Source organism: Bos mutus, chromosome 6 (assembly GCF_027580195.1).
Source record: "Bos mutus isolate GX-2022 chromosome 6, NWIPB_WYAK_1.1, whole genome shotgun sequence".
NCBI lineage: Eukaryota > Metazoa > Chordata > Mammalia > Artiodactyla > Bovidae > Bos > Bos mutus.
In genome coordinates this window covers 62,308,696-62,327,535 of record NC_091622.1, presented here as the reverse complement: position 1 = coordinate 62,327,535, position 18,840 = coordinate 62,308,696, and the positions used below count along the sequence as shown (strand labels likewise).

Here is an 18,840-nt window from a genome sequence, read left to right as displayed (position 1 = left end):
CTCAATTTCCTGACCAGGATTGAAACCATGCCCCTGCAGTGGAAGCATGGAGTCCTAACCACTGGACTGCTGGGAATTACCTGATGTTGGATTTTTTTTAATTTAATTTTATAATAAGCATTGCCAAGATTTAGTTCTTTAACTATCCAGTGATGGAAGCTCAATCTTATATGTGGGTTAACACACAAAGTGTGACTCTTAGAACAAGGCAACCCACACTTTCCACTACATATTCAGAAGATGAGACATTGTCTCTTTTTGGAAACCAGCATCTTAGAACATAACCTGGGCTTCATCATATTCTTCCTTATATCTGAAAGGAGAGATACAAAAATATAGGTACAGCTAAAGTCTTTTCGTGGAAAATGGTAGCAGAATCTAGAGTCCATCAACGACAGTGGCAGGAATGCAGTGGCTGTGATGCCAGGAGTATCAACATCACCAACTGAATTCCTGAAGGAATCATTGATTATGCTCTCTGTAACTAAGTTTCTTTGTTTCCAGGCTTCCTTCTAAATCTTCAAAATGCTTTTCATGATTCTAATAAATTGCTTCTCTACTTATGTGAATCAACTTCTGTTGTTTATGACAAAAGAACTTTAGCTAATATTGAAATTTGGCCCAGAAATACATGACAGAGAACAAATCCTTAGGGAAATGGAAGAAATATATGATTCATTTGAGCCTAGATGGATCTGAAGACCCTGAAAACTCCATTAGTATTCCAGGATAGGAACTTGATACCACATGGTATACAGTGATAATTTAGCTAATTAAAGACCCTGTAATCCCTGAGAATCAAGTAGCCATTGACCCAAGCCAAGGAAGGCTTTGAGTCTAATGGGACATAGATTTTTTTAAGACAGAACAACAGGTATCATGAATTCAAGTCTATAGTGTGACGACTTCTTGTAATGGGACTGAAAAATTAAAGTAAATTAAATGAAAAAAAATATTATGATCAAATTCTTAATTTCTTAGCTCAAAATGTGGTAGATTGCAACAATGGACACCAATGATTCCTCTCATGTTTGTATGCTCATGCCACTTCACTCATGAAGAGGTGAGGTCATTTCTTTTATTTTTTCTCCTTTATTCTAGGCTGATTTTGTAACTAGCTTTGACCAACAGAATGAACTGAAAGTGATATATATAAGTGTGCACTATAAGGTTTGGGTTTAGAAGGGCACAGTAGCTTCCTCTTTTGAGATTCAGCTCTATGGAAAAATAGCATGAGTCAGACCTTTGTGAATTCGTGAATTCACGAAGACAGAGTTCACAGAGACAGAGAGGCTCAGCCAATCCTCAGCAATGCTAACCACTCCGGTTGAGGCTCCAAAAACATGAGTGAAGCCATCTTGGATCCTTCAGCTCTAGTTATAGCTCCAGCCAACACCATGCAGGAAAGAGACATATCATCAGTGGTAGGCTGAATAGCAATGCTCTAAAGATATCTACAATCTAATCCCTGGAACCTATGAACAACACTTTACGTGGCAAAAAAGACTTTATAAGTTTGATTAAATAAAATCATTTCTTGGGAGTGAAAGTGAAAATCAGTTTGTCGTGTCCAACTCTTTGAGACCCCATAGACTGTACAGTTCATGGAATTCTCCAAACTAGAATACTGGAGTGGGTAGCCTTTCTCTTCTCCAGGGGATCTTTCCAACCCAGGGATCTAACCCAGGTCTCCCTCATTGCAGGTGGATTCTTTACCAGCTGAGCCACAAGGAAAGCCCAAGAATACTGTAGTGGGTTACCTGTCCTTTCGCCAGTGGATCCTCGAGACCCAGGAATCCAACTGGGGTCTCCTGCACTGCAGGCAGATTCTTTACCAACTGAGCTATTAGGGAAGCCCTTGGGAGTAAAAGATTATCCTGAATTACCTGCTGGACCCAAAATGCAATCCAAGGATCTTAAAGAGGGAGACAAAAAAGGTTAAAGACATAGTATTAAGAGATGTCACAGTGGAAACAGGAGGCTGGAGTGATAAGAGAAATGGGTCATGAGCCAATCAATGAAAGCAGGGAGCTACTGAAAGTTTAAAAAGGCAGACAAATTCTCCCAGCAAAATCTCCCTAAGAAATCAGCCATGCTGAGTTGGCACTTAGCTCAGGGAAATTAAACTGTCAGAAAATTTTCATTGCTTTAAGATATGTAGGTTTGGTAACTTGTTACAGCAATGAAAGGCAACTAATACAACATCCCTGTTGAGCCCTCCCTAAATCATAGGGCTTCCCAGGTGGTACAGCTGGTAAAGACTCTACCTGTTCAATGCAGGAGACACAAGAGACATCGGCTTGATCCTTGGGTCAGGAAGATCCCTTGCAAGAGGAAACGGCAACCCATTCCAATATTCTTGCCTAGAAAATCCCATGGATGGAGGAGCCTGACGGGGTCCCTGGGATAGCAAAGAGTCGAACAGTGAGAAATAATGAATAGTTATGCCACTAAACTTTCATGCATTGGAGAAGGAAATGGCAACCCACTCCAGTGTTCTTGCCTGGAGAATCCCGGGGCGGGGGAGCCTGGGGGGCTGCCATCTATGGGGTCCCACAGAGTCAGACACAACTGAAGTGACTTAGCAGCAGCAGCATGCCACTAAACTTAGAAGTTGTTCTTAGGAAACGATGAATAAATGGAATAGAATGTTAGTGGAAAACCAAGGCTCCTTAAATTGTGCTAAAAAAAACTACCAGTTACAGCCTCAAGGATTCATGTACATTTTTTATTCTATGGATTTACACTTTTAATTGATTTCAGAGTTACCAAGCTTTTTATGCAAAATTTAGTACCCTGTCAGGCAAGAGAATTTTGAGAACTAGAATAGATATTTAAAGGAAGATTTGGAGACTCCAAGTACAAGAAGCACAAAAATCATTGAGTCTCCTTTGGTTGCCAAAGCAACCTATCCTCACTTTTCAGGGCAGGCAGAGGCTTCCTCACCTGAAAGAGTTACTGTGAAAACTTCCTAGAATAAAAATTTAAGCCAGATGCCAGCACAACAAAGTAAATCCAGAAAGAGGTATTTACAGTAAAACAATTTCACAGATTTGTTATAAAAAGATATAATTTGTGCATTCCATCAGGAAAAAAATTCTGAAAGTACATGAACAAGAAGAAAAAAAATGTAGTTTTATATTGAAGTCTCTGAATATGCTGCACTTACCAAATTATTGCTTCTTCCTGTCTCCTGTGCCATTGCTTTCATGAGTTTTATCGTTATATAGTATATATACTCATAATGACTTGCTATTATTTTTGCTTTAGACAATTATTTTTCAAATTGATTAAAAATCATTTTGAAGTCTTTGACATTTACCTTCATTTTAAGCATGTTTATAGTCTGTCATCTTTGTTTCGCGTGCCTATACAAGTTTCTTTCAGGTATATTTCTTCTATTTGATATACTTTATTATTTCTCATAGTTCAGCTGCTGGGAATGAATTCTCTTCTTTGGCTTCTGAGAAAAAGTCTTTGTTTCATCTTTTTTTAATGAAAGAAAACTAGACTTCATCCTTCAGTACCAAGGTTACATCATCTTGATCTGTGCTACAGTTAGTCCAGAGAAACAATGACTGTTACTCATACCTTTAAACTATTGGCATCATCCTAACAGAATTGAGTAAAGGAAATAGCATGTTACCTGAGACATCTGCATATCAAAAGGTGGTAGGTAAGTCTTATGAATATAAAGGAGACTATTATTCAGTTTAGCTTCTGGGGGTCCAGTGGTCTGGAACTTGTCAGAATACCCAGTACACTTTGCATACTCAACACTGCTGCTGCTGCTGCTAAGTCGCTTCAGTAGTGTCCGACTCTGTGCGACCCCAGAGACAGCAGCCCACCAGGCTCCTCCATCCATGGGATTTTCCAGGCAAGAGTACTGGACTGGGTTGCCATTGCCTTCTCCATACTCATCACTAATAAAGAACAAAAAACCCCCATACTCTTGGTTTTTCTAAATTTTGGTGATCATGTGATATACTTCCAGTTTATATTAGGGCTTGGAAAAAGGGAAGAATTTCCACATTCAGATTGCAGTAAAAGCAGCTTTATCTTTTTACATCCTTATGATTCAACTCATAAAATCATGATCCAAGAATCTACAGCTGATCTTGCGTTGTAAGAGACCATAGGAATGACATCAGAGGACACTGGGCTCTTGGAGCAAAGTAATGTTTCATAAGCAACTATTTTCTTTTGGCTCTTGGCTATAAATTAAGCATAGACAGAGGCAGATCTCTGGACCAGGGACACCAGGTAACTATACAAAGTAAGCTGGCCATAATATACATGATGATATCTATCTAGCCCGAATACTGAACTTGCCTAGCAATAATTCATAATTAAAAAAAGAAGTATCTGAGACCAGACATGAGCTGGTTCTGAGACCACACACATTTAGTAAACAAACTGCATTCACTCCTGGCATGCCCTCTCTGGCCATACTAACATCTAAGCTTTCTCACATAATATACACTTCTGGAGAGCTCTCCAGTATCAAATGACTGAGAAGAAAGAAACCTGAGTATTATGTATGACAGAAATAAAATGAAAAATTTAATAAGATGGTATACTCTGATTTAAAATGTCTACAAAGAAGTTACACTAGAAGATTGAGTAATCAATTCAGACATTTCTTTCAAAAGGCAGAATTTTGAGTTGTATGTCTAATCCTCTGTTTCTCCTAAAAGTGGCTTATGGCGAACCTCTGCATCAGTATGTTGGCAGAGGCGAAGGTCTGGCCACATAACAAGGAGGCTGTAAGAAATACAATGAGAGGATTAGTATCAAACTTGGTCTGGCGGGGGTGTTTCATTTAAGATTGTGATATGGAAGACAGTATGATGGATGCCTAACACTGTTACCCTGAATGTTGGGAAATGTATGATACAGGTGGAAAATGAAGAGGAAAGAATAAGAATATGAATGATAAGAAGAGGATTCTAGGATTCTCTTTTATTGTCTTAATCTATGATCATAACAAGTGTTAAAATTTAATAAAAGCCACTACGGCACTATAGAAAAAGCTTTACCAAGGGCTCAGATCACTTGGGAATGAAGTTTTATCACATCTCTAAGCTGACATCCCTGTCTGGTAAGGACAGAGAAGCATAAAAACAGTGTTCAGAAGAAGGAAGTAATAAACACCATCTATAGATGTTGTCGTTGTTCAGTTGCTAAATTGTGTCCGACTTTTTGCAATTCCATGGACTGTAGGATGTCAGGCACCTCTGTCCTCCACCGTCTTCTGGATTTTGTTCAAATTCATGTCCATTGAGTCAGTGATGCTATCTAACCATCTCCTTCTCTGCCATCCCCTATGAACCTACTTCAAGTTAATTAAATCAAGTGTGGCCTTCCCAGGTGGCACAGTGGTAAACATCTGCCTGTCAATGAAGGAGACACAAAAGATGCAAGGTCAATCCCTGGGTTGAGAAGATACCCTGGAGTAGGAAATGGCAATTCACTCCAGTGTTCTTGCCTGCAAAATTCAAAGGACAAAGGAGCCTGACTGGCTACAGTCCATGCGGTCACAAAGAGTCAGACATGACTGAACACACACAGGGTATATATGTTTTCTAACACTGCTCTAACAAATTGAGACAAAATCAGTGGTTCACTGTAATCTCTACAGTGGTTTTCAACTAAGGCAATTTTTCAACCACCACTCTCTTCCTTCCAAAGAGGATTTGACAGTATATGGAGTGATTTTTGTCCTGATTTTGGTTGGGGAGGATTCTACTGGAATCTAGAGGGTAAAGGCCAAAGATTTTTCTAAACATCCTAGAATGCACAATACAACTTCCCACAACAAAGAATTATTCAGCCTGAAATATCAACAGTGCCAAGGTTGAGAAACCCTGATCAGCCTGTACATTTTCAAAATGTATGCATTATACAACAAATCTAAAGCATATTTTTCTTAGATATGTACTTATGTTTTTGTTTGTCAACCAATGACAGCAATTTAATAGGAACCATTGAAAAACCTGTTATCCTCAGATGTTAAAATTTTCAGAATATTTTTTTAAAGTACAGGTGAAGATAACTGATTTATATATATATGTATGTGTGCATATGTAGATATTTAGTTTTTGTAGATGTCAAACATCACAGTCATCAGGGCTGAGTCCATAGTATAAACAATGGCCTGTTCTACTTTGAAGTATGCTTTTGCACTAAAAAATATGAAAATTTCATCCTGTAGCACTATAAGATTGCCTATTGAAGAAGCAACCTTAAAAAGTTATTGACTACTTCAAGTAGTAACTCAGGTAATATCACTAAACCACATGAGACATCAGGAAGCCTCTGAAATTCTCTACCAAAAAGTATCATACTCTAACCTCGGTAATGCACTGTAGCATATAGCGGAATGAGTTTATAATTTCAAAGCAACCCTAAGACCTAAAATAACTCATTTCTTAGTTTAATTATATTTTCTCTTGTTCTGTGTTCAGTGTAGAAGAAAAGTAGCTGGTGCTTGTCTTCTGGAAAAAATATTTTCTTACTCTTGAATTTTATTATTAAAAACACTTCAAAAACTTCTTTTCTTTAAAATCCTGTACTTTCTCAAGGCACACTGAAGTTTGATACATTATATATCTGAAGATTTGAGCTAGAGTTGATGTATAAGAAAGTGCTTCAGATATTCAACCATCTGCCTGATCACTAAAGAGCCATGTTCTTAATTGAACTAATCCCTTTTATTTTTAAAAGTTAAACCTTCCAAAATGAAACCATTTCCTAAGTCAAGAACATTCCCTGAAGATGTTTCTAGTGGAGTCGAACACTATTTCCTATACTGTACTTCTAGTAAAGATAAATATAAAGCGTAAGCAATAACCCATAATAGAATATCAGTGCAAGTTTTCATCATAGTAGGTACAACAAAAAACTGTAACAAATTCAAATATATATAGACAATTTAAATCAAATTGACTAGCATTTGGATATAATCAGTCATGGGCATGAAATGCTTTTTAATCAGGTAATGACTTCATTAAACATGGTTAATCACACACCACCTTGAACTCATTTTCTAAATATAGAATTAATTATTTAAATTACAGCAATTAAAGCACACCAGTCAATGGGGCTGGATTCATTTTTAAAACTACAGACTTGCCAAAAAATCTAGTCATCATTTGCACGAGATGGAGCATGTATTGAGTATCTGATAATTTAAGAAAATCAACTTCTGAATCAAACAACACAGTGGGAGTAAAATATAGACAACCTTGGATAGTTAGTTCTTAGCCAAATCACATAATAGACTTACAGAATTAAATAAAGCATAGAGAATATAACTGAATCTTGAAAAAACAGTTCACTTGGCATTTACTTATAATTTATCATTCTTTTTTCAAAGATGGTATACTTGTTTCTTTATCATAGGACAATAATCAAGTCAGATAGAGTAGAATACAGGTTCCTATTCCATACAAAATCAACAGATATGTAGAGAACATTTGCTCAGTGTATGGTACACCAGATAAACAAATGATGTACAACTTCCTTGGGAGATTTTAAATCCAGTTTGGAGTGCTAGATATAAAATAAGGAAAGCTACAGATAGTATACACTAACAGTCAGTTGAAGAGGCTGTGGGGCTTTCTGTAAAGAGGCATACTTGGAAAGCATACTTCCTTGTAGGTCAACTAGAAATTCAATTGGATTCTGTTTCACTGCATTCTCTACATGGTCATTCTTGACCACTTTAACACTGAGCTGCTGCTGCTGCTAAGTCGCTTCAGTCATGTCCGACTCTATGCGACCCCACAGATGGCAGCCCACCAGGCTCGCCTGTCCCTGAGATTCTCTAGGCAAGAACACCGGAGTGGGTTGCCGCTTCCTTCTACAATGTATGAAAGTGAAAAGTGAAAGTGAAGTCTCTCAGTCGTGTCTGACTCTTCTCGACCCCATGGACTGCGGCCTACCAGACTCCTCCGTCCATGGGAGTTTCCAGGCAAGAGTACTGGAGTGGGATGCCATTGCCTTCTCCTACACTGAGAAGAAGAGTTTATTTTCCTGACTATACTTATTTATGAACTCACAAAAAACAGGTTACATATGGTTCAATAAATATTTAGGAAATGGAATGGAGCATATTGCCTTAAATTTACTCTGTAAATTTAAGAGTTTTCAGTTATAACAATTTAAGAGTAGTAGTTATTCTGCACAACACTTGCTTTTTCATCATTTGCTGTATCACTTAATTATCTCATACTTAATATTCTGACTACTAGGTACATCATGAGTAACGCTGGGCTGGAAGAAGCACAAGCTGGAATCAAGGTTGCAGGGAGAAATATCAATAACCTCAGATACGCAGATGATACCGCCCTTATGGCAGAAAGTGAAGAGGAACTAAAAAGCCTCTTGATAAAAGTGAAAGAGGAGAGTTAAAAAGTTGGCTTAAAGCTCAACATTATGAAAACTAAGATTGTGGCATCTGGTCCCATCACTTCATGGGAAATAGATGGGGAAAGAGTGGAAACAGTGTCAGATTTTATTTTTTGGGGCTCCAAAATCACTGCAGATGGTGATTGCAGCCATGAAATTAAAAGACGCTTACTCCTTGGAAGGAAAATTATGACCAACCTAGATAGCAGAGACATTACTTTGCCAACAAAGGTCCATCTAGTCAAGGCTATGGTTTTTCCAGTGGTCATGTATGGATGTGAGAATTGGACTGTGAAGAAAGCTGAGCACCGAATAATTGATGCTTTTGAACTGTGGTGTTGGAGAAGACTCTTGAGAGTCCCTTGGACTGCAAGGAGATCCAACCAGTCCATCCTAAAGGAGATCAGTCTTGGGTGTTCATTGGAAGGGCTGATGCTAAAGCTGAAACTCCAGTACTTTGGCCACCTCATGTGAAGAGTTGACTCATTGGAAAAGACTCTGATGCTGGGAGGGATTGGGGGGCAGGAGGAGAAGGGAACGACAGAGGATGAGATGGCTGGATGGCATAACTGACTCGATGGACATGAGTTTGGGTGAACTCTGGGAGTTGGTGATGGACAAGGAGGCCTGGGGTGCTGCAATTCATGGGGTCACAGAGTCAAACACGACTGAGTGACTGAACTGAACTGAACTGAATGGACATTATAATATGTATCCAGCAATGTAACAATTTTTTTCAAACAGTTTAAAGCTACTGGCATTATCTGCAAAGGCATCAAGGTACATAAATAACTTTTACCCATTCTTTGAAATCTTTTACCTAAAGATTTCATGTAAAAAGAATTCTTGCAAATTCACAAAGTGTTTTGTTACATAATTCTTAACTTCCTTGCTTTCATTACAGCAATATTTTCTTTATTAAAATGATCAAATATGTAGACAAAAATAATCATATTTACTTCTTAAGAAGTAATAACTCAGTAACATCATGTAAATATAATAATAAAATATATAACACATTTCTAAGGAACATCTCTTTTTCATGTGCTATTTGTCATGTAAAAATGTTAGAGAAGTCAGCATGCCCTTTTTATTTATCAATATGAGCTATTCCCACACTGTGCTTTAAAATGAATAGCTGTTACTAAAGAAGTTAGGCAAAATAATGATAATATAATTAACAATAATTTTAACTTCATCTCATTTTTACCTTATACCTCAACATCAGGCATGAATTTTCTTGCTCCAAGTGTCATTCAAACCTGTATTTACAGAATATTGAAGTAATATTATTGACCTAATAATTTAGCTTAATGGGAATTATGCTTCATTATCATAAATTCATAAAATTCTACTGAACAATTTTACGGAAAGTTTTTCTGAAAATACTTCATTATAATAAATCAAGAAGAGGAAACAATATGAAAGAAAAGTTCTACCTTCTTGCCCTTGTAAAACCCTATTTTACCGAAGCTATGTGGCATGTATCAATATTTTTTTCTAAGAGAATAGAATATGATCATGATGAACTGTAACTAAAACAAGTAATACATATTAAATTCCACCCTGAAAATTAATGTTTTCATATATATGTTTGCCACACATAATATAAATGCATTTTATTATCTACCCACTGAATACTGTTTAGCTGCATAGTAAATATCAGGAACTGAAGGTATCCTGGTGAATGTATCAATATATAATGTCTTTCCAGATATATCATTATCTTTAAAAAGGAGTAATTGGCTCTGTAAATATTTATGGAATTGCTGTCATTTGTTGATTCAGTTGCTAAGCTGTGTCTGACTCTTTGCAACCCCATGGACTGCAGCATGCCAGGCTTCCCTACCCTTCACTATATTCTGGAGTTTGTTCAAACTCATGTCCATTGAGTCAGTGATGCCATCCAACAATTTCATCCCCTGTCACTCCCTTCTTCTGCCCTTGATCTTTCCTAGCATCAGAGTCTTTTCCAGTGAGTCAGCTCATCACATCAGGTGGCCAGAGTATTGGAGTTTCAGCTTCAACATCAGTCCGTCTGATGAATATTCAGGGTTGATTTCATTTCGGATTAACTGGTTTGATTTCCTTGCTGACCAAGGGACTCTCAAGAATCTTCTCCAGCACCACAGTTCGAAAGCATCAGTTCTTTAACACTCAGTTGTTTTATGGTCCGGCTCTCACATCCATACATCACTACTGGAAAAACCATAGCTTTGATTATACAGACCTTTTCAGCAAAGTGATGTCTCTGTTTTTTAAAAATGCTGTCTAGATTTGCCATAGCTTTCCTTCCAAGAAGCGTCTTTTAATTTCATGACAGCATCACTATCCACAGTAATTTTGGAGCCCAAGAAAATAAAATTTGTCACTGTTTCAACTTTTTCCCCATGTATATGCCATGATGTGATGGAATTTATGGAATAGAATACAGCTTTTTTTCTTCTTTATTTCTTCATTTATTTTTAAAATTTTACACTGTTGTATTGGTTTCTTCCACGTGTGTGAAGTTGCTCAGTCGTGTCCGACTCTGCAACCCTGTGGACTGTAGCCCGCCAGGCTCCTCTGTCCATGGGATTCTCCAGGCACGATATTGGAGTGGGTTGCCATTTCCTTCTCCAAGGGATCTTCCCGGGTCTCCTGCATTGCATGCAGATGCTTTATCCTCACAAAGCAGCCAATTACATCATTCTCTGCAAACTTGTCTCCATAGTTTTCAAAGCGGCCATTGGTTGACTTCTTCCCAGAGCCTCCGTAGCCATAGGAGAAAGGCTCTTCGCCTAGCTGAGTGCTGCAAGAGTCCAGGGACCAACCAATGCGGACCACGTGTGGGTCGGGCTATGTAGACTGAAGGTGCTTCACAGAGATTTCTTTATTGATCGTCATCTCAAAGCACACACGGCCCCTTCTGACCCTGTAGCTGGCACGGGCTCCTGACCACAGGTGTGCAAAGCCTTCAATCATGAGCCGGTAGCCACTACTCCCATCTCGGGCCACCTTGAAGTGGAGGTCGCAGTTATATGTGTCAATGGCCACAAGGGTGTCGTTATATGTGTCAATGGCCACAAGGGTGTCGTCAAAGTCATCTTTATCCTCTTCAGCCCGAGGCTGAGGAAATCGCCCCCTCCTATCCTCTCGGTGCTCAAAGTACCCCCGTCCCTGGTTTTCTTCATAAAGCCTCTTGCGACTCTGGAATTGCTGTCTGTCTGGTTTGTGTTGAGATGCTTCAGGTGGGAGGAAGCTGGTGGGTGCTTCTTGCTTCATCTCTGTCTTCACTTCTGGGCAATAGGCCTGCTGCTGTTGGTCCATTTCCAGTAGTTTCCTCTTGTAGCCTGATTCCTTCTCTTGCTTGATGACCTGTGTCTCATAGAATTGGTTCTGCATGGTAATATTGTCCATGACATAATGTCCGGCCAGCCCCGAGTAGCCGCCAGGCTCCGTGTGCAGCTGCTGCCTGGGTGGTGGTGGCTGCGCGGTCCCCTCCAGCTCGGAGCCCTCCTCAGTCTCGACCTCCTCGTTGTTGTGCCCGGGTTGCCCCGGTTCATCGTCAACAATACAAATCAGTCATAAATATACATATATCCCTCCAGAGCCTTCCTCCTCTCTCTCCATCCCATCCTTCCAGGTCATTATAGAACACCAGACTGGGCTCTCTGCACTACACAGTGATTTCTCACCATGACAATGACAATAACTGACAATGACTTTATATCAAAAAACTGAGATAATATTCTGACAGACTTTGCCAGTTCATTTTCTCTTATCCTTTCAGGATGTGAGTTAAGAAGTACAAGAAAGAACAAAGAGAAAAGTAAAATGTAGATGGGTAATAATAACAAAATAAGAAAATTTAAACACATTTCAGAGTTAAAATTTGACATTGATAAGTGTATGATTTCACAAAGTTGCTAGTGAGAATTAATTAAGAGAAGTATGCCATCTTGTCTGTCAATTTCTTCCACACTTTAAAAAAAATTATTTACACCCACTTGGTATTAAAGGACATCATTGCTTAAGCCCTTATTTGCTTTTCCAGCAATGTCAAAGTTCTCTAATCACCATTAAACTCTGAAAGAGCTTTATTATATTGAATCATTTTCAGAATTGTATGTTCTTTGAAATTGAGAAGTACTTTTCTAGAAAAAAAGCCAAGCTGCTACACTTAGTAACTACATATCCACTTTATTTGGGATTGGAATGAAAACTGACCTTTTCCACTCCTGTGGCCACTGCTGAGTTTTCCAAATTTGCTGGCATATTGAGTGCAGCACTTCCACAGCATCATCTTTCAGGATTTGGAATAGCTCAACTGGAATTCTATCACCTCCACTAGCTTTGTTCACAGTGATGCTTTCTAAGGCCCACTTGACTTCACATTCCAGGATGTCTGGCTCTAGGTCAGTGATCACACCATCGTGATCATCTGGGTCATGAAGATCTTTTTCTTCAGTGTATTCCTGCCACCTCTTCTTAATATCTTCTGCTTCTGTTAGGTCCATACCATTTCTGTCCTTTATCGAGCCCATCTTTGCATGAAATGTTCCCTTGGTATCTCTAATTTTCTTGAAGAGATCCCTAGTCTTTCCCATTCTGTTGTTTTCCTCTATTTCTTTGCATTGATCGCTGAGGAAGGCTTCTTATCTCTTCTTGCTATTCTTTGGAACTCTGCATTCAGATGTTTATATATTTCCTTTTCTCCTTTGCTTTTCACTTCTTTTCTTTTCACAGCTATTTGTAAGTCCTCCCCGGACAGCCATTTTGCTTTTTTGCATTTCTTTTCCATGGGGATGGTCTTGATCCCTGTCTCCTGTACAATGTCACGAACCTCAGTCCAAAGTTCATCAGGCACTCTATCTATCAGATCTAGGCCCTTAAATCTATTTCTCACTTCCACTGTATAATCATAAGGGATTTGATTTAGGTCATACCTGAATGGTCTAGTGGTTTTCTCTACTTTCTCAATTTAAGTCTGAATTTGGCAATGAGGAGTTCATGATCTGAGCCACAGTCAGCTCCCAGTCTTGTTTAGAGCTTCTGTATAGAGCTTCTCCATCTTTGGCTGCAAATAATATAATCAATCTGATTTTGGTGTTGACCATCTGGTGATGTCCATGTATAGAGTCTTCTCTTGTGTTGTTGGAAGAGGGTGTTTGTTATGAGCAGTGCATTTTCTTGGCAAAACTCTATTAGTCTTTGCCATGCTTCATTCCGTATTCCAAGCCAAATTTGCCTGTTACTCCAGGTGTTTCTTGACTTTCTATTTTTGCATTCCAGTCCCCTATAATGAAAAGGACATCTTTTTGGGGTGTTAGTTCTAAAAGGCCTTGTAGGTCTTCATAGAACCGTTCGAGTTCAGCTTCTTCAGCGTTACTGGTTGGGGCACAGATTTGGATTAGTGTGATATTGAATGGTTTGCCTTGGAAACGAACAGAGATCATTCTGTCATTTTTGAGATTGCACCCAAGTACTGCATTTCGGGCTCTTTTGTTGACCATGATGGCTACTCCATTTCTTCTGAGGGATTGCTGCCCGCAGTAGTAGATATAATGGTCATCTGAGTTAAATTCACCCATTCCAGTCCATTTCAGTTCACTGATTCCTAGAATGTCAACATTCACTCTTGCCATCTCTTGTTTGACCACTTCCAATTTGCCTTGATTCATGGACCTGACATTCCAGGTTCCTATGCAATATTGCTCTTTACAGCATCAGACCTTGCTTCTATCATCAGTCATATCCACAGCTGGGTATTGTTTTTGCTTTGGCTCCATCCCTTCATTCTTTCTGGAGTTATTTCTCCACTGATCTCCAGTAGCATATTGGGCACTTACTGACCTGGGGAGTTCCTCTTTCAGTATCCTATCATTTTGCCTTGAGAGTTGGACTGTGAAGAAGGCTGAGCGCTGAAGAATTGATGCTTTTGAACTGTGGTGTTGGAGAAGACTCTTGAGAGTCCCTTGGACTGCAAGGAGATCCAACCAGTCCATTCTGAAGGAGATCAGCCCTGGGATTTCTTTGGAAGGAATGATGCTAAAGCTGAAACTCCAGTACTTTGGCCACCTCATGTGAAGAGTTGACTCATTGGAAAAGACTCTGATGCTGGGAGGGATTGAGGGCAAGAGAAGAAGGGGACGACAGAGGATGAGATAACTGGATGGCATCACTGACTCGATGGACGTGAGTCTGAGTGAACTCCGGGAGTTGGTGATGGACAGGGAGGCCTGGCGTGCTGGGATTCATGGTGTTGCAGGGAGTTGGACATGACTGAGCAACTGACCTGAACTGATCTGGTCTGATCCACTTTCTAAATTATAGTTTTCAAAACCTGAAGCTGTAAGATTAAATTTTTAAAATAAGCTGTCTTATCTTACGATAAACTGTAGTGTTAAGAGTCATTTCTAACATTCCTTTCCTCCCTATACACAGTAAAATATAGTTGATTATTCATAGAACAGAGCTTCCCTTTTGGCTCAGGTAGTAAAGAATCCACCTGCACTGTGGGAGATCTGGGTTCCATCCCTGGGATGGGAAGATCCCCTGGAGAAGTGAAAGGCTACCCACTCCAATATTCTGGCCTGGAGAATTCCATGGACTGTATAATCCATGAAGGTGCAGAGTCAGACAGGACTAAGTGACTTTCACTTTCATTCATAGTACAACATTAGGGAATCACATTTGTACATTAAAGATTTTTTACATCTTTAAGTGTGTTTGAAATATTGTGCTAAGCTTTTTACATTTTCTAGAATTTTTCTTATTATTTTTATTTTGCATGATAAAATTTATATATGTTAGGTAAGGCAAACCTTTTTTCCCTATCAATTATAAATTTTTTCTGTAAATAGAGATGAGAGGGGATTTTATATTGTTAGTTATGGTTTGGTAGAGGGTATTATCCCACCACGTTTATTATTTTCAAGCTTTAGAAGGAATATGAAGTTATTCATTGACCTTTCTCTCTCTGATTTTGTGGGCAGTAAGTAAACATGTGCTATGACATGAATTATATTGGAGCCCTCATCCCTAGTACTTCAGAATGTGACAGTTTGGAGACAGAGCCTTTAAAGAAGTAATTCAATTAAAATGCAGTTGTTAGGGTAGGCCCTTAATCAACATGGTATCTTTGTAAGAAGAAGAGATTAGGACACAGACAAGAATATACAGAGGCACCATATGAAGATACCATCCATCCAAGCCAAGGGAAAGACTTCAAAAAACAACTCCAGCAAACCCTTGATTTCAACTTCTAGCCTCTGAAACTGTCAGAAAATGAATTTCTGTTGTTTAAACCACCAGTCTGTATTTCATTGCTATGGTAGACCTGGCAAGCTAAAACAAATGGGAAAGAAGAGAGAAAAGTCTCTGTATTTTAAATGGATCTACTGGAATTAATTGATGGAAAATCTGTTGAGCCAATCACCCATTAAAAGAAAGTAGTGATGCACAGTATAATGGACCATTGCAGATCTGATAAAGTGAGAAGTTAAAGGATCTTAATGGGATCCTAGGATTTTAACAAATTCAGGTCCTACTCCTCAGTAACTTAGAGGGTCATTTTTATATCTGGGTCTAAAGAGTGAAGAATAAATATTTCAGAAAAGTCAGAACCCTATTGAAAAACAGTCCAGAGGAGAAAAGGCAGTATTAGAAATTATTTGAAAATTTACATACATGAAAAATGTCCTTAAAAATATTTTTTGGATAAATAAGTGATCCAAATAAAACGATAATGAAGCAAGGCACCTCAGTTTTGTATTTACCACTTGAAAATACATCTGTACTTTTTGTACTTTATTTTTTCCTCTTTCCTCTAAGAAGATAATGTAATTAAAAACACACAAGAAATATTCAATATATATATTATTTTAAAAATATTCTTAGTAATTAAGAATATCATTTAAACTCCATTCTTCAATATTTTTCAAATGTTCTGTTTGTTCTTCCATACTTAGAATAAAATCACTGATATTTGAATAAATTTATTATTGAATTAAATTCAAGTTTTATATATGATAATCATAAAGTTTTGAATTTAAAACTCTATAATTTGGACAGAATTTCAATAGAATATTTACATAAGTTAAAATTAACAAATGAGATTTCACTGAAAGTGTCATGGGTCACAAAAACTCAAATATAAATAGAAGTTTGGTTCAATAAAATGCTGAGAAGCCAGATGTGTAATTTATAAACACAAGATTAAGAATGTTCCTAATAATCACTGACTGACTTAATAAAGGAAATCAGTCCTGAATATTCATTAGTAGGACTGATGCTGAAGTTGAAACTCCAATACTTTTGTCACCTGATGCTAAGAATGGACTCATTGGAAAAAACCCTGATGCTGGGAACAATTGCAGGCAGGAGGAGAAGGGGACGACAGAGGATGAGACGGCTGGATGGCATCACTGACTCAATGGACATGAGTTTGGGTAAGCTCTGGGAGTTGGTGATGGACAGGGAAGCCTGGCGTGCTGCAATTCATGGGGTTGCAGAGTTGGACATGACTGAGTGACTGAACTGAACTGACTTAATAATCATCAAGGAAGCAGAAATGACTGCAGGTATCTTAACAAACCAGGGATTTAATATAGGAAATCACATGCTTATAAAATTTACAAAAGGATGACTATTGATTGAAGAGAAATTAGGAAAGGTCAAAATCAAAGGAATCTACCACCAATGAACCCATCTGCTACTAGCACCAAAGCACATGATATGAAACTGCTGAAAAACTAGTCCTCCTGTCTTCCCAAATATCTACCTACCTTTGCCAGAGGAGAATGACAGACTCCCCTATCCTGTCTTCTATATCTCATTCAAATGCCCTGCAGTGCAAGAAAGAGCTTAGAAGATGGTGCTGGAAGTCAACCGACAACTTCCAGCATACTTATTAATAAATCTGAAAGTATTGTTGAGCCAAGGAGAAGTGTTTAGCATAAAATATATACCACTTGGATTTTCATTTTATTGTACTATTATTAGGAGAAACGTGTTAGTTGACATGGTATCTCAAAATGCTCCAGTTACACAGTAGTATCCTTGCTTAATAATTAAATATGTCTATGCATGTGTGTTAGTCACTCAGCCATGTTCAACTCTTTGCGACCCCATGAACTGTAGCCTGCTAGGCTCCTCTGTCCATGGGATTCTCTAGGAAAGAATACTGGAGAGGGTTGCCATTTCCTTCTCCAGGGGATCTTCCCAACTCAGGGATTGAACCTGGGTCTCCCACATTGTGGGCAGATTCTTTACCATCTGAGCTACCATAGCCACTTTAAATATATCTATCTTGAGCCTTTATTTCAATGTAGGTTGGGAAACCAAGTTTTACCTCTACTACCTCAAGATAAAAGGGCAGGACTAATGTTTATGTGTACTTTTGCACATAAACACATACACATGTTTTATGCATATTTATTATGTATAAACTCATGTTTATTTTAGGTATATTGATGTATATTATGTATATTTACTTTTTAAATGTATATTCATGCCATCTGCAAATAGTGACGGTTTTACTTCTCTTCCAATTTCAATGATTGAATTCTACCATTTGCAATAGCATGGATGGATCTAGAGAGTATTATGCTTAGTGAAATAAGTCAAAGAAAGACTATGTTATCACTTATACATATAATCTAAAATATAAAACAAACAAATGTATATAGCAAAACAAAAACAGACCCTCATGGATATTGAGAACAAACTAGTGGTTACCAGTGGGAAGAGGGGGTTGGGAAAAGGCAAGATAGGAGTATGGGATTAAGAAACACAAACCACTATATAAATAAAGCAGCAGCAAGAATAGAGTGCAGGTATAACACAAGCAAACACAAAGAAACATAGCTATCATTTTGTAATAACTTTAAATGGAGTATAATCTATAAAAATTTTTAATCACTATGTTGTACACCTGAAATAAATATAATATTCTAAATCAACTACATTTCAGTATTTTAAAATCAAGGCAAAAATAATAATAAAATAAAATCTAATTTAAATGTGAAATAGCAAAAACATTTACAGGCTATATAGCATGACTAAGAATATATTTTCTTTTTACCTTTTACCCATGGCCTTGCCCCACCCCCAAATCTTTATTCCCCCCATGGCTTTCTCCATGAATTCAACTTTAGCTGAATCCCACTGTGAAATAAAATAGGAGATTTTTGAGTCCTGTCTGATGTTGTAATCAAATAAGACACTGCGATTTTAAGTGGGCATTGCAAATGCCAAGCTTCAACTAAAAGAACCCAAGAAGAGGCTCTTTACACCTAAGAGTCTAAAGCAGAAAACCCAGGCATTAGGATTTTCTCCTATCCATCACTTGCTATTGCACATTATCTCCCAGCAACAGCTGGTGACACACAGACGCCGTGCCTTTAGGAAAGCTCTCTTTTCCCCCTTCCATCTGTTTCAGTCCAC

At 38.2% G+C, this 18,840-nt stretch overlaps 1 pseudogene; it reads right to left on the bottom strand.

The window, feature by feature from the left end:
- Window positions 1-273: 273 nt before the first annotated feature.
- Window positions 274-11,967, bottom strand: LOC102269151 (heterogeneous nuclear ribonucleoprotein U-like protein 1 pseudogene; annotated as a pseudogene).
- Between the last annotated feature and the right edge of the window lie 6,873 nt (window positions 11,968-18,840).